The sequence below is a fragment of the Culex pipiens genome, chromosome 3 (assembly GCF_016801865.2).
Source record: "Culex pipiens pallens isolate TS chromosome 3, TS_CPP_V2, whole genome shotgun sequence".
Classification (NCBI taxonomy): domain Eukaryota; kingdom Metazoa; phylum Arthropoda; class Insecta; order Diptera; family Culicidae; genus Culex; species Culex pipiens.
Window position 1 is genome coordinate 104,316,699 of NC_068939.1, and position 18,009 is coordinate 104,334,707.

Here is an 18,009-nt window from a genome sequence, read left to right on the forward strand (position 1 = left end):
TTCTAGATTATTTTTATAGGTTAAATAATCATTTTAATTAGTTTCATTCATTAGGGGGTTTTGGTATAAACATCAGTTCAAAAATTGACCTAAGCTAAGATATGGGACACCTAGTTCAAATGTAGTAAAAGTTTACTGGTACAGAGGAAAACAAATTAAGCAGAGGATGGGAAAGTAGTTACACATGTGCTTTAATATTTTTATTAAGAGGTACTCGAAGTTTTATATTGAGTCAATTCGGGAGCGAATGGCCCATAGGGTTAAAGCTCCCCTAACAAAATCAACAACAACATGGAGCTAATTGTAACTGTGTGCTCTTATCTTGGGTGAATAGGGACACATGAGTTCTATCACAAATTTTGATTTAGTCATATTTTTTTAGTGAGAGTGAGAACATGTTTTGGTTTTAGTTAGAATATACAAAGAACCTAAAAAATAGTAGGACATCTGTAAAGAAAGCTCCTAGGGTTTTTTGAACTTCAATTTATTTTACGACAAAATATGTGCAAATCAATGAAATTGAGCTTCGGGAACATGTTGTGTATCAATAGGAGACCATATTTGCTTAGCTTTGTGTCATAATTTCATATGGTTTCTTGATTTTTGTCGTGGGCGAAAACTGGTTCCAAGGATGGGCGAAAATTGGATTTAGGGGGGCGAAAATAGGCTCTTCAGAGCACTTTATTAAAACGTAAAATTTTATCAAAAATGAACATGTAAATGATGAAAACTTTGTGGAAACTTTAAATCAAATAGTTAATCAACGTTCTACAACATATAGAACCAAATACCATAAATTGTCATTAAATACTCATAAAATTTCCTAGATTGCCACTATAAAGTGGGCGATTTCTGGGTCCTCTACCCTATTACTAGGCAACCAAGGGTACATTATGGTTGCTGGTATTTGCACAAGTAATACCAATGTTTGGTATTTTCATGCCATATTTTAGTGCAGCAGTTGCAGTTAGTGAAAAAACGGAAATGATCCATATGCAACAGCCATATCTACTCACCTGATGATTCCATGTTGTTTTAGTGATATTCTTCACCACATCGAATGCATTTGTGATTGATGAACAGCATGTGCTTGAAGTTCTTGAAGATTCTGAAAAATAACAAGATTGAAAAATAAGTAATAAATCAGCTGTAACATTTTTGGGTTTCAAGTCGTTTTAGCGCAAAATTAATTATCTCGTCAAAATTTATAAAAAAATCCCATAGTTTCAGAGGAATTTGATAAAACACTCAAATACCAAAATAAGACCAAAATGTGTCATCCTGACTTAGAAAATTTTCCACAATTTCAAGTCATTTCTTTAGGGGGTATATCAAAAATGTTTAAAATCAAGTTTGAAATTTCCGGTTTTCAATGAAAGCATTCGCTTTGAGACATCATTTTAGCGCAAAATCAATTATTTTGTCAAAATTGGTCAAAATTTTCCCATAGTTTCAGAGGAATTAAATAAAATACTGTAATACCAAAAAATACCAAAATGTGGTGTTCGACCATTGACAAATTCTGCAATATTGCAATACCAAAACAATACTTTAAATTGTTATGATACCACATTTTGCTCTTGCTTAATCCTTAAGACAAATTTCAAAGGGTCCAGGAATACCAAAATTTGGTATTGATACCAGAGAAAGGTATTATTACGCATTTCCCTTGTTATTCACCCAGGCTCGGGAGTTGCCATCAACTGCAGGCTGCGTGCGGTTATACAAAAAGGTTCACGGTGACGGTAACCTATTGCATTTGTAGTTTTTTTTGCATTTTTTTAATGTTTCAAGTGTCTTTCCACACCTATCCTATCGTTTTAGAGAATCTATGACATTTCCCCCAAACCCATATTACCGAAGGGACATTTCCCCGAATGCCACTTTCCCGAAAAGACACTTCCCCTAATAGTCATTTCCCCGAATTCCATTTACCCGAATTTCCCATTTCCCTTAATCGTCCACATCCCCGAAAGTCATTTTCCCGAGTAGGCCACAATCCCGAATGCCACTTACCCGATTAGTCATATCCCTGAATAGTCATTTCCCTGAATGCCATTTCCCCGAACGCGGTCAAGCGGAAATGCCCGGTGCCCCGGAGCGCGCACATTTTGTAAGAAAAAAAATGATGGCAATTTTTATCACATCAAACCACATATAATATTTCTTAAAAGGTTCGTATTGGCCTTGAATAATCAACTTTCTTTTTGGATTCACTCAGAACAGACGTAGCATTTTAGGGGGGAAAGAGTGTTGAAAGGATTGGTACTATTCATTCATATACAATGAATAGTGTTACAGACTTTTTGTTATATATTCTCAAACCAAATACTTTTTACTTATAGACATGATAATAATAATGCAATAGAAGTTTTGTTATTTTTATGATTCAGAAAACATAACGTGCGATTTTCGTTGTACAGACTGATCATTTTATTCCGTTCACACTGATCATTTTATTCACATTGCTAGTTTTGGATTTGGCGAAAAGTATAATCAACAAAAACTTTAAATAAAATTTATACCAGCCTGAACCTATTTGTTCGATTTTTGGGTTCTTGAACACACAACAACTCGATTATCCGAAGGCCTCGGAAAAATTTCACTTCGGATAATCGAACTTCGGATAATCGAAACTTCGGATAATCGAGGCTTCGGATAATCGAGTCTGGACTGTAATTGGGTCCTAAAATTAAGCTGCTATTAGTGTTCACAATGATAAAGCTTATTTTTAAAGTACAATGATCCTTTTAACGACCGCAAAGGATTTAACATGGATTTTTAATTCAATTTTTAAAAATTCACTTCCCGGCCCTTCTTGGCAGAAAAGCTCCTACTTGACAGATCGTTCCAAGGGGACCATAGTTGATCCATCGAAAAAATGTTGTCTTTTTAATAACTTTTTTTTTGCATAAATAAAAAACGTCATCAGAAATGGTATTTAATCGTGTTTCTTACCGTTGTTCAAAAAAAAAATGACAAAGGGCTTTACTACCCAATTTACAACATTTAATCAACAGAATACCCGAAAAAGCTGTTTGTTCGGTAAAATTGAGAGAGAAAATAACTGTTAGTCATGGAAAAAGGCTTTAGCGAAAATAAAGATTAGGGAATATGAAAATTCGGGAAAATTTAAATTTAAATAAACGGCAATTAGCGTAAGTGTCACATCGGGGAAATGGCATTCGGGGAAATGGCCGATTAGGGGAAATGGCATTCGGGGATATAGCCGATTAGGGGAAATGATATTCGGGGAAATTGCATTCGGGGATGTGGTTGATTAGGGGAAGTGGTATTCGGGGATGTGGCCAATTAGGGGAAATGATTTTCGGGGAAATGGCATTCGGGGAAATGTCATTCGGGGAAATGAGCTAGACCCCGTTTTAGATGACCAAATATGGCATCTTAAAGTTATGGCACAAACTGGTTTGCTTAAGTTATGAAGCTTTTAAAATAGTTATGAATTCAATAATGGTACGAATGCAAAAGTATTACGAAAAACAAAAAGAAAAATTATGCTTATTGATGATTATGTAAACATGCGTTGTGCACATTTGATAATGCTGTGAAGTTATAAAAAGGCTAAACCCCTTTCGTCCTCTTATAACAAGAGTCGGCCCCGTAGAATGTAGCGCCTTGCATGGCACTCGTGTAGCAGAGGGTGTCAGCTTGAAACAATGGCTAAAACTTCCACCGATGCGCCGTATTCTCGTGTAATTCAAATACGCTTCAAAGAGTTTATTTTTGCCTATGTGCGCTGCGAAAGTTTGCATGAGCGACTCGCAATGAAAGCCCGCGCACGCCACCCCGTAGCATAGTCATCATCATCTGTAGGAGCATAAGAGAACACAACTTTGGCTGTTCTGTCGCGGTTCGCGTGTCACGTGGTTAGAAGCACACACCACGTGCTGTGCTCGTTCGACCTAGAGTGTCTCTATGACTGCGTAAAGAACCGCAGCATCTTCGGGAGCAGAGTCGGTCGCCGCCGTCAGGACCGGAATTTTCTGTGCAAGTATGTTTCCTGTTAGTCCTGTGGAGGAGCTGGATATTCAATGTGAGACAGTTTCATCATCTGCTTCAAGCCGTTTTTGATGTGGGAATAAGGGAGTAGAGCGGCAGTTAATTAAAAAAGTAAACACGTGCTGGGAATACGCGTTTCGGTATAATTCAGCCATTCCGGCCACGGCATCGTAAATCTTCATGCTGTTGTTGCGGCTGGGGTGGGCATGTAAGTCTGGGTGTTTGTATAGAGAGCATGCTCATAACTTCCAGCCGTGGTACTAAGATCTAAACAAAGATTTTTAATTTACGATAATGTGGAGAGATTTCCCCTGCATCGCACCCGAGTAAACAGGTTGCCTCTTTTGTCTGTTACCTGGCCTCAAGAGAAGCGTCAGGTTTGGTTAGACAGACTTAGTCTTCGCAGTGAAGATTAAGGACATACGGGAAGAGTTTGCACGTACAGGAATGTCAGAGTGCTCTAATCTTATGCGATGAAAAGTTTGCCATACATGTAGCACATTCCGGCACATAGCTTAATTATTATTGAATTAATTGACTCAGAAACAACATATAAACTGTAAAGCAATATTGTGTCATGAACAAAAAAAAAGTTTCAACTTAAAAATCATTACTGTATTTTTAAACTTAATTGAATTTTCGATCAAATTTGCGGCTTTCAATTGAATTTCACAACTTGCTGGGCATATCAATAATGGAGAACTCATCGATCGTCTTCGGCATTCAGAATATTAGCATTCGAAAAATGCATAGTGGGTAAAACCGTAAAACTCTGAGTCTTATTCGGAATCCACAATAAATAGTATTTTCATAAATTAAGACCAGCCCTACTGCATAGTGTTTACCACAGAGAGAATTTTGTGAACGGATCACATTTCACAGAATCTACAGGGGAGGAGGGATGCGTGGATATACCGTACCAAAGCTCCAAATGATTAATGCATGACTGTTATGAAGGTTTTATTTAGTGTATCAATGAATAACCACAGTTACGAGCTGAATTTAAATTAAATAGAACAGCAGAGTTAAACGATGGGATCAAGATTTTTTTAAATTGAAAAAATTTCGGTGATTTCGATAGAATAGAAAGCAAAAATACCAACAAATATCTTTAAAAGGCACTGCTGATAGAAAGACACACAATGTTGACAGTCAAAATTGAGAAATTGAGTCCCTTAATCAAATATTTGCAACTTTAAAACTTCTTTCAAAAATCATATTTTGTCACAATCCCACTGCCCACCAACTGACTAAAGCCATATGTGCTCAATAATTTACCCGCCGTATTCCATCACAAGTTTGTGTTTGTTTAGCCTGGCTGATGAAGATTGGTATACCGAAAGGTTCCCCGTTTTCCAACCACCGATAATGTTGGTGCGCTTTGTGTATGTTCGTGTGTCAGTGCGCATGTGTGTGTGTGTGTACGTAATGTGACGTAATGGGGACAAATCTTCAAAGACTGTGCAAACAATTTGCATTTCTGATACGCAAGGACGTGTTTACGAATTTCTCCCGAGTGAGCAATAAATATATCAATTACGGGCGTACATGTATGAGTTTGCCTTACAAAAGTGCACATAAAATATTACCAAAGGCCACATCATTGTGGGCAGAAACGTTTACCCATATAAACACATGGCGTGCCTGTTTGTTGAACGAGATAACCAGTTGAGTTCAACGTTTTTTTTGTGTCCGTCACTGGGGAAAGGGTATGAATCCAGAGTTTTTTTAAAGGTCCTATAAACATAGAAAACATAATAGCTTACACCGTCAACTGGGGTGAATTGGGACTATAGTCTGAAAAGAACAGAAGTTTTTAGAACACTTAAAAGCTTGAAATCAGAAAAACGATGCACTATTTTTGTTGTTCTGTGTCTGTTCTATCAGACATTAATAAAAAATAGCCAAATATTGTGCAGTAACATGACTAAAACAGCTGTCCCAATTCGCTCCATGTGTCCCGTTTTGCCCCAGATGACGGTATGTCTATTACTATCTATTGATTTTGTTTTGCTTGTTTGAATATAAAACTGAACAAATGTATGTATGGAGGCTGAGTGGTTACAAAGCCAAACACTTACTTGACCGAAATGCCCAGCAGATACAGATATTTGTCTCATTCACTCTTCACAGGTTTGATAGCCGAGCGGGCCTATGCGCCAGTTCTCTCTGTGAGTGCTGGGTTTGGCTCTCGTCGGTAGCAACGAATTTAAAATTGAGTAACTTTTCTCACAAAGGTGATGCTTTTCCAAGTTAATTTACATACCATCGGATATTTTATTCTGTTGTATTGCAAACTTCGCACCAAATTCCCTGCCCCTAGTGGTGCGTATCGCGACATTTTAGAACACTTCCAAGCAAGGAAGAGTGTTTTAAACAGCTTTTTGTGCTGTAATTTGAAGTGTATTTTGTTGGAAAGTTTTTTTTTTGCAAAATCTGTAAAGCGTTAAAGCAGCTGCTTTCAAATTTTCCATTCAGTTTTAAATGGAATTGAAACAAAAGTTATTGCAATGCAATTTTAGAAAACGTATTTCTATGATGGGACATTTTAACTTTTCATGAGGCTTGTAAGTTGCTTGTTTACTTCTATTGTGGAGCTCAAAACTAAATTAGTAATTGATCTATCAGTTAAGTTATAACATGCTTTATTGAGTGGTCTTAGTGTTATTATCTATGTTATTATCTAGATTCCAGATATTTTGGCAGATTTTACCTATCTTTTTTTACAAGCAATATTTGTTTTAAAAACGTTACTTAATCCACCGGAAGGTGGTTGCTGCCTTCCTCCTAAAAGCCTTGCAACCACACACTACGAAAGCTTTGGCTAACGCTTACTTAGTAAAGACACTATACATCTGAGTGCTGCCATCTAGGTATGATAAATTTAATGAACCATTTGAAAGCACTGCAGTGTTTGTGTGCGTGCACTGAGCGTAAAGTTCCGACAGCTATCCGCCGGAGCTTTCAAATTATGTAAATAATGACCCTTTTTAGTATCAACCAAAACAGTTTTTCGAACATATCTTTTAAAGTACTGCACCAAGCCGGATGAAATTTAAAAAAGACTTAAAGAACCTGAAGGCAAATCCAAAAACATAGATCCGGACAAAATCGGTCGAGCCAGTTCCGAGAAAAGTGAGTGAGAAAAAAAATTCTACGTCCATCCACACGCACAGACATTTGCTCAGAATTTGATTCTGAGTCGATATGTATACGTAAAGGTATATCTGGGAGGCTTATTTAAAAAGTTCAATTTTTGAGTGATTTTATAGCCTTGCCTCAGTGAGGTGAGGAAGGCAAAAAGAGGCCCACAGCTAAACCCAAAAGCAAATTCAACTGGCAATTAATCTTTTTGATAAATTCTGGCCTTATGATAATCCTGCATAGAATCTGCATTTACATACATTGTATCGAGAAGCTGTCCCAACGTCGTATCCCCATCCAATACAACCCGAGCGGCCGCTAGGCTTGGCCATATGGCCGTTCCGACGGAGAAAGCTTCTGATGAGAATGTTAATAAACGTCGCACTACATAATTTATCATCATTGATCTTACACTTAGCCGCCCTTCTTAATGGCGCCGATATTATAATCGACTGCAGAGAAATATGTCTTCCACACGGTCGGTTGGTGGCCTCCTCCGGAACGTCGCTTGTTGGCCCTGGCTTCCGGCAGTGCTCGGTCATGGATTCACTGACCGAAAACGGGACCCCGTCGCCATGGGCTGGCAGTAGCAGAGCCACCAGGCCAAAGGCGCGACCATTGTGGATGAAGAAGACGACGGTGAAAACCTATATGCAACGATCGGACGGCAGTTCTTTGCCTTCAGAGAAAGAGAGAGTAGAGTAGATGTAAGTGGAAGCATGGCAGGTTTTTGTACGAGCCACGTGTAATCATAATTTCTCAATATAATGGCGCGAAATTTATTGTTATCGAGGAAAATAAATCATTCTTACCAAACCATTGACATTGTTTTCGCTACTCAGTGTTAGTTTTTTTTTTCTTTTCTTTTCTTGTGCGTTCTGGAGATTGAGGCTTTGAAGCTTTAAGCGGAAGGGAAGCGATAATGACTCAATTTATAGATTCCCGGATCGTTTACAGCGAACACTATGGGCTATGATTCATGGTTGGGCTTCGTAGATACTTCACTTCCGTTGAGGTCCACCCAAGAAGAAGCAAAAAGTTATTAGGGAGTCCTTTAACTACAGGTGTGGTACCATTTTGTAAGGCATGGGTTAAGAGGTGTGTTAGCTTTGTGTTAAGCGCAGTTGGGGTTGTGTGGTATACATTTTAAAATTAGTATAAGTAATCAAAAATCAAATTATTCGTTCTACAGCATTGCCTTAGCGTTCTCGATTGCGAGATTCCTACTCAAAAACTAGGTATCCGAAGGCTTAATTGTTGAAGCAATTGCAAACTTCTTTTTACACCTAAGCTTCCATCCACTCTGGGATTCGAACAGACGACTGTTGGATTGTGAGTCCAACTGCCTACCAGCGACTCCACCAGGACAGGACCCAGGGAGACGACTCCTGCACCTGGACTGAGCTAACGACCTAACCTTTTTAGGTTAGACCGGGGCCAACATTTACTTCTCGACGGAAAGCGTCATCAGACAAATCTCGCCTCGAAAAATGCCACCGGAACCTTCTGGGATCGAACCCAGGCCGACTGGGTGAGAGACAACCACGTTTACCCCTACACCACGGTCCCGTTAGTGTAAGTAAATCGCATCCAAATAATGTTGTTTTGGTCCGAGCTGGGGATTGAACTCACGATCTACACTCCCTTTAAGTGGACGTGTTATCACTAGTCAACATGGCTCGGTCAACAATCGGTCCTATTGTGCACTCATTCAATTCAGTCACACGGCAAAAAAGTAGTACAGTCCGGACTTGATTATCCGAAGGCCTCGGAAAAAAATTCACTTCAGTTAAACGAACCACGAAAAAATTTTTTTTTCGTTGTCTTATTCCTGATTGTTGAGCTTTCTTTATGACCCCTAAACTACGCTAAAGTGATTTAGAATTTTTAATTCAAAGATGGCGGCAAATATGGTGGTGGTGAATATTGATAAAATACATTTTATTATTTAATAGGCAATCAACAATTCAAATTGGACTACAATGGGTCGCCGAACTCAAATTATATGTTAAAAACAAGAAAAATTAACAAGAAAAATGTTATTCGTGATTCGATTATCCGAAGTCCCATACAAACCTTCGGATAATCGAGGCGCCGGATAATCGGTTGGATTGTTAACTTCAACTCTCTGACTTTAGGCCATAACTCAACCAATCGAGACGATTCTTATTTTCCAGAAATGTGTAGGGATGGTTAGATGATTCTACAATTTGGCAGGACCCAAAAAAAGGTAGAAAGATGTTTTCGTTCGCAAAAATTACAGGTTTAATCAAATAATCTTTTGCAATATTCTTGAATCTTCTAGCCATTTTTTTAGTTACGGCCGAGATACAGAGTATAAAAAATGGAGATTCGATTTTTTTAAGGCTTGAGCTGCTCATGTTCGCATAAATGTCCCATATGCAAAAACAGCAAACTGAGAAAAAAGCATTTAAAGTTTGTCCTATACATAAGGCTAGGTGTTATGTTTTCGCGAAAAAACTGGATTTCCTCCTAATTTCTAGAACAAAGTACTGGATGTAATAGGCTCTTTTGAAAGAGCACACGATTTTGAACCGAACTGCATCAAAAACTCGAAATCGATGAAAATGCATATGGGACATTTATGCGATCAGGGGCAGTGAGGGTCCGTGTAAATTTGACATGCGTTGGGTGTTCTAGTGTTAATGTACGTCTAATGATGTTTAAAAAGGTGGATCCGACAGTCTTTCAATCATTTGTTTTTTTTTTAATTCTAATTAGTTTCACTTAGAGCGATTTTGAAATAATTTGTTGATGATGATGGAGAACATTAATATATATCTCGTTGGAAAAGTTTCTCAGTTGATCCGTACTTTTGCCAGCTCATAATAGTTTTGAGTATTAAATGGATTTTACTTGTTTCGCTCATTCGTAGTGGACATAATTGCAGCATCCTTGTTGAACCGATATTGGGAAAGTTGTCTGCTTTAGTATTTAATTTTGCTTTTTCATGATGAAGACCTCAGTTGTTGTGAGTGTTTTGCACAGGACAATGTGAACATTTTTATTGAAAGTGAAACAGGGAAAACACATTTGATCTGTTGCATAAAGTGCTTCTGACTACTTCCGTCCTAGCACATTTCACAACTTAGTTGGGTGCAAACAATCGAGGCTTTAGTCTATCATCAAAATTATTAGGGTTTAGGCAGCATGGTACATGTACGATGAAAATCATCGACGTATAATGAACACATTCAATAGGTTGAGTCTATCAAGAGGCATAAAGCTGAACAATTTATGAACGAGGGTGGATCGGGGGAGCTTCCTAGCAGATGGTGCGTTACAAATGTGTAAGGTTTCATGGCTGTAGTTGCTCATAATGGTCCTTGTTCTGACAAAATCCTCCTGGGATGGCTGCCTTTGTGGGAGCACAATGAAAGCCACTGCTTCGAGTAGCTCTACATCTTCATCGCTAATTGATGCCATGTTAATCGCTTGTAGAAGTGGTTACCTTATTGTTTAGGTTTAAAATTGCAACAACGACGGATTAGAGTGACGAGTCGAGGGGCAATAATGCTCTGTTGTGATTTCTGATGACACTTTGAATCATTGATGAAATGTGCCATTTCAAGGAAACATAACAAATTAACCCTTTCCTCTAATTGGCCATTGATTGAATTTGAATAACTGTGTCATAATATTGTCATCCATCTAGAATTAATTGGAATTAGTCGTTTATGTCAATCGGCGATTCGGGCTCTAACTATTTTTTTCTGAAAAGATACAGCTGCAACAATGATCACGTCTAAACTCTGAATCGAGCAAGTGTTTACATTCAATTAGCAAAAAGACAAAATTATTGATTATGCAAACTAAGCGCGTGAAAATGTGCGCCAAGTTGTGTTCCACAATATTCGAGAATTGATTCTGCACGAACCTTACCTCCACACCTCTCCTGCCACACTCGAGCTGCAACGGCATTTCAGCAGTTATGTGTTTGCTTGTGGCCTAATGAGGTTCGATTGGGAAGCATGGCTCGGGCTTGTTTACCACACTTTGGCAGATATTTCCCCTCGAGTCGTGATTTCGGTTGACGCATTTCCTCTACGGCACTTATATGTGGCAGCATGCCACAAATTGGAGCTTAGAAAATGGACGAACATCGATAAAATATGGCCGGCGATGGGAAGAGGATGGTGGTGGTGGGGCTAGAGAAAGGAGGGCGGGGTGGCAAATCAACAGAAAGGAACTTTCATGGCTTGCGGCATCGATGCTTTCTCACATTTGGGGTTTGGTGCGAAATTGCTTGCGTCGGAGTGAAAAGAGTCTAATTAAAAAAGTTTTTATCATAAAATTGATTTATTCATGGTGGCAGCCCTGCTGGGTGAGATGAAAACTGCAGCATGTTTTTCCGGAAGGCTGCGGTGCTTGACGATGTTTGTTGGGCATGCGAAAGCTATTAGGAAAAGATTATAATAACTTTTGATATTCAGCTTGTTAGGAATAGATTTTTTTATGATTGAGATCTAAAAGTAACTTTTTGACCAATTTTGTTAAAAACTTTTAAGAAAAAATCTTTGCTCGCTTTATGAAATATTGACTATTTCAAAGCAAAAAAAAAAAAAAAATGGACGTAAACATAAACAGAAATCAATATTCAAACTGTTGTATTCATACTATATGCAAAACTATATTTACACAAAAAATAGCGTCAATATTTTTTTTACTGTGGCAATAATTTGCTCACGCCTAATCAAGCTTATGAATTGCCTCAACAGCTGAATTTTGTGAAACATTGCTTACAGCAAGCCCGTCGGCCAATTAACGACTTTACCAAAATGTTATCGTGGCTTGGGAATCAATTACGTGCTGTCAGCGCGACTATTATACCGGACCGTAAATTAGGTACACCGTTTAACGAACACTTTGTAGGTGCCCCTCTCTCCCCCCAGAAAATGTGTGGTAATTTATTTTTGGACCGAAATTTCGCTCGTTTGATATTTGCCATAAAATTGCCTCCCGGACAGGGGATTCAAAAGGAGTACGTGCTTTCTCCCGGAATTATAATCAAAGATAAAACACGTTTGTCTCTAGTCCGAAGAGGGACAAGAGCAGGTTCGGTGTTTCTCTTAGATTTGAATCACACTGGTGCAAAAATTAGTACGCGTTGGCGCAGGCTCGGTGCAAAATAGTAATTATGCAGAGTTGCGACGAATTTCGGGATGCAATTTTATGGCCAGTATCGACTTATAAGTGAGCTAAATCCAAGCAGTAAAAGAGTTACTAAAATTACTTTCCTTTAAACATAACTTAAGGTCAACTCCAGTCCAAACAGGGACAGGAGTTTCAGGAGCACTTTAATGTTCAAAACTGGAAGTCGATATACTGTCAACTAGGATAGTCGAAATCCGCACCCTCTACATGAGCATGAGAGCATGAGCATGAGAGGCCACTCATGGTTGCCCCTCCGTTGCAGAATAGAACCGCAATATCTTTTCAGCACAACCGATCAAAGGCTTCAACGATCTAGTGATGTTTCCCTTATCAACAGCATGTATGAATGCGTTGAAAAGATAAAATGCCATGATTGCTGAAAATTCATCAGTTGCGAATAGGTAACAGTCATTGGCCACCAACGACGCCCACCATGTCAGTTTGTAGATCTCGATTTTAAGGGACAGGAATGTTAGTTAGCACAGGTTGCTACTAGGGCAGCTGGTTTACCCTGGTCAGGATTCACCATAGAAGATGATGATGCGACCCAAAACAAAGTGTTTATTCAATGCGTTAATGTATTAATCTCAAGGCAAACAATCGGTTGCTGCGGATGAGGCATTTCCCGATTAACTGTTAATCCGAATCCGCACCCTCCACAGGCAAAAATGAAAGAGTTTCCTTTTTTATACATTTTGACGATTTTTCCCATACAAACTTCAAGGGAATAGAGGGAGAGGTTTCCGTGGTCAGAATGAGCTCAGATTTAGAATTTAGCCTAGATCGTCCCATCAATCTTTGATTTCAGGGGGTAGCTTAAAGAAAGTCCAGATTCTGACCACCTTACTGTCAACTGGGGTGAAACGGGACGATAGTTCAAATAGGAACGTGTTTTTTGAATCACTTAAAAGAACCAAATCTAGAAATGTACTCATTTTATGGCACTCGATCCGCTCTTACCGAAATCACCAAAAAAATAACAGCATGAATTTTAAATTGTATAATATTATTAAATAAATATTTTAAAAGTCGACTTACAATGATAAATAAGATTGAGGTCTCTTTCTAGTTATATTTCATTTCAATTTCAAACAATGCAGCATTTTTGGAAAATAATTGCACCCCGAATAGTGATACACACTCTGTTTGATAAAAGTATCATAGCAAAAAAAGTATTATACAGCAATTCCATTTGAAAAGAGCCTAAACAGAAAAAAAGTTCTCCGATCGGGCTCAAAAATTTTCTGTGGGTTCCTTCTCCAAAATAATTCGACCTGTATTTTTTTGTTTGGCCATTAGGGTGGTGGTTAAAAAGATGGCAATTTTCGTCATTTTTCTCAAAAAACCCTATTTCAAAAATTATGTCTCCGCGTCATTTCATCCGATTTTAGCTGTCTTAGACGCAAAATTCTCAAAAAAAGTTTCAGTCGGATTAAAAATATACAAAAAAATCGAATGACCAAAATCTGAGAGAACTGCTCAGATATGGTGATTTCTAACGAATGTATCCTCCTTCGCATTGACTTGCCCAGGTCACATCAAGTGGAATTTACCCGCAAAGTCGTTTGGCACACACTGCAAGAGGCTTTCCGATGAAGTAGGTACTTATTGACCTGACTGATATGTGTGTGTCTGTGTATATAGTCTCTATGACGACAAGCAATACAAAGACGAATTATTTAAATTGAGCAAAATTTTCATCCCGGAAAGCGCAAAAATCAACAATAGAATCATTTGATATTCAATACCACGTTTATGCAGATGACGTTCATTTTGTTCCTTCGTTGGTCCGTTAAATATCACAGCGATTGCTCGAAATCACGTATTTTATTGTTTCTTTGTTCAGCAAGTTTCTTTTCAGAGAGGGGATCCCGCACTGGGGCGCGATTGTGCGCTACATTTCCGCCTCCCATAACGCCTTCCGTTGGCCGACCCGTGAAATGTGCATGCACCGAACCAGAACCTGGCCCGGAGTCTACGGTGGCGAAATATAATAGCCCGAGACCACGATAAGGCATCACAATTGCAATAAAACAATCGTCCGTTGATTATTTTCCTCGGCACAATTCATTGTCCCGTACACTGTTGCTGTTTTTTTTCTCTTCTTTTTGCTGGTTTTCCGCGTTTTGTTGGTTTGGTTGGGTGGAATTGGTCAAGAGGGAAAACACGTGGAATTAAATTTCCAAACATGTTCGCCCGGTGCTGAAAAGAGCGCTGCAATAGCAATACGAAAGTAGTTTGGACTAGAGATTTGGTGTGCCATCTCAATGTATAGTGGACCGAAACCGAAAAATAGCGTGACAGAATTGATAGTGACTACTTACTAGGGTGCCCAGAAAAAATGACCCCCTGCTCCACAACTGCCCACCATTGAAAAAACGGCTAATATCCACTTTTGGCAAAAACGAGATATTAGCACCAGGTGGTAGAGGATGTTCCAACGCATCTTCTGGAACTTGAATTTTACTGAAATAGTGTTTAGACTTGGCTGCCGATGCGAAAAACCAAACGGCTAATATGCCACTCTTATGGGAAATTGCCTTGACGGAGATTTTGTGACAAACACTAAAACGCGTTTTTCTCGGATTACTTGATTTGGCATAATAGCCGAATTTTCAAATATAGGCAGACAAGCGGAAAACGGTTTTTTGGGTTATTTTAAGCATCTGTGTAAATTTTGAGCGAAATTTGTTGAGATTAACCCATTGATACCCGAGCCTAAAGTTGGAGAAAAAAATGATTTCATACAAAAATGACTTTTTTAACTCGTTGATAACTTTTCAGGATCGAGTTTTACAGCGTTGGTATGTTCTACAAAGTTGTAGAGCATTAAATTTCTAATGAGAATCTCACTTTTGGGAATATTTGAAAAGAAGTAGCCCGCCGTGCAGACCAAACCGTGAGAAAATTGGGTTTTCCATACATTTTTTCGATTTTTTCCATACAAACTTCACCTGCGAGTATCAATGGATAAATGATGACCGATTTGGCTCATATTTGGCCTAGAGTCCTAAAATAGCTCAAGGAACAATATTCAGCTTGTGGAGCGAGGTTTTGAGAAAAAGTCCCATATTCTGGGCACCCTACTACTAGCATTTGTATCATAAAAACATGACTATTTCTTTTTCTTTTATTATTATTCATTGTTCCAAAACAACAAACTAATTTTCGATAGTTTTCAGTAGCGCAGATCAGTAATCATCATTATTTTTATTTTAGTGTAAACTCTGTGAATTACGCTCAAGGGAGTTTCATTCATCTCTTTTGTGTCGCTGTTTGTGTGCATGGGGTAATTGGTCAGTATAACTAAATAATAGCATCATTAGTGCAGTGCTTCTGGGGACGCGCAGTCCTGTTTTTTCGTGTTATTTTCGTCTCTTTTGTGTCGCTGTTTGTGTGCATGTGGTGATTGGTCATCTTCTTCTTCTTTTTTCATTTTTTTAAGCTCGCGCTTTCGTTGGTCGATGTGTTTTTTTGTTCTCTTTATATAGTTTTCGATAGAAACGATCCGAAATCTCTTTTTTTGAGACAAGCAAGTCGTATTGCTGGATTAAGTCCTTTTTATATCATCGATGATCGGAAGGCACGCCGACGAATATGTTTTAAGGCTTATGATATAAAATCATTGTAATAAATGAAGTTAAATAATAATAGACAAATTTAGTCCGATAGTTAAGTCCGAGCAACGCATCGGGTCAGTTTTGTTATGCGCGTTTGTCGCCGTGTTTTATAAATGATATAGCCGTTTTTCCTAGTTTTATTTCTACGATTTGAAAATATGTGTTTTGTAGGTGCGCTATACGCTTGCGAGGTATAAATTTAAAATTCAAAAAGACGTTTCCCGTAAAACGCGTGAAAAAACTCTCAGCATTATAGCCCAGAGAGCACGATAACGAGTATTTCTCCTACGCGATTGCCAAGCCCTTCTTGTAGCTTCGTAACTCATCAGTAATCGGTCGTTATTCTTATAACTATTTAAATCTTGAAATCGTCTATGATCCACTCGAACTAAACACTGTACGAGGAGTTTAATATCTTACATGTTAAATACATTCTTTGCGCTGCCGTAATTTGACGTTTTCTTCGGGGGGGTTTTTTTTAAGTTATTTCTCGTTGGCATCTTTTGGCCAATTTTTACAAAATTCCACGACGGTTTCGGATTTGTTCTTCGGTTGACTTTATTCTGTAAGAGAATCTTTCTGTGGCTGAAGGCAAAAGTGAAGCTCTCCGTGAACCTTTTAGTATAGCGGAACGGTGAAGATTTCCTGATGGTTCCAGCCTTTCCGGCAAAGCCAGAAGCTATTTGCAACCTGCGGAGCCTGTTCCTTCACTTATACAGCCCCTAAATGGAAGCAGATTCTATTTGATTCGGTTCGTCGACTGAAAACTATCAAGAACCCAGAGAAGGTGACGTCAGGCTGTGTCCAATTCCGGTTGCAGGAAAATGAAGATTGAAGCTGCTTATTGAAGATATCCAGGTTTTGGTGAGATCTTTCCATAATTTTTTGCAATGTTTTTTTTCCATGCCATACCAATATAAATTATATTCTATTGATTAAATGAAATATCTTTCCTACCCCTTCTCCATCTTCCATTTTCCCAATCCCCATTTCTCCATTTCCACGAACCCCATTATTTGCCAAATTTACACTTACACACCCAACCACAACTGATTCGGAGCGTTTGGTACGGTATGTCCACGCATCCTTCCTCCCCTGTAGATTCTGTGAAATGTGATCCGTTCACAGAATCCTCTCTGCGGTAAACACAACGCAGTAGGGCTGGCCGCTTTAATTTTTGCAATTCATTTTCGGGTGTTCTCGGATGTACTGCAATTATTAATAATGACAAGAAAAGTGCTTGGGGCGTAATCTAATCGCAAGACTTTCCAGCATGCTTTCATCGGACTGGCTGCGTTTGTGTTAGATTAGATTAGATTAGATTAGATTACATGTTAAATACATTCTTTGTGGTTTTATCTTTCCACAGCCGGCTGTCTAAGATAATCCATCTAATCGTAAACAAATCACAAATAAACGGGAATAGTCTCAACAGCAGCATCCGATTGCTTGCCTTGGGAATAATACATCACCCCATTAAACAAAACTTATCGATTATTTGGGTCACATCATCATCTTCTATGATGAATCCTGACCATCACCCTTCCCTACTAACAAAATCCCAAGTAGAAGTAGTTTTCCGGCACACGCGGGGGTGTGGATATCGTATAGAACCCACCCTTGGTAGCAGCCTGTGCTAACTAACATTCCTGTCCCATTCCCTCGAGATCTACAAACTGACATGGCGGGCGCCGTTGGTGGCCAACGACTGTTACCTATCTGCAACAGTTCTAGTTTTGATGATCTTGATGTTTTATCTTTTCATCGCATTCATGCATGCTGTTGATAAGAGAAACATCACCAGATCGTTGGGGCGTATGATCGGTTGTGCTGATAGGCTATTACGGTCCTGTTCAGCAACGGAGAAGGACAACCATGGGTGGTCTCTCATGCTCATGCTCATGCTCATATTCTGGGCACCCTACTACTTACTTGTTTGTATTCAGAGCTTTCACGTCGTGCGCGGGAACAACTTATTATGATCGAAAGGGACAGTGTAAGAATATTTGAGAAATTGTATTTTACGAGATGATAAGATGGTGTTTCGCTA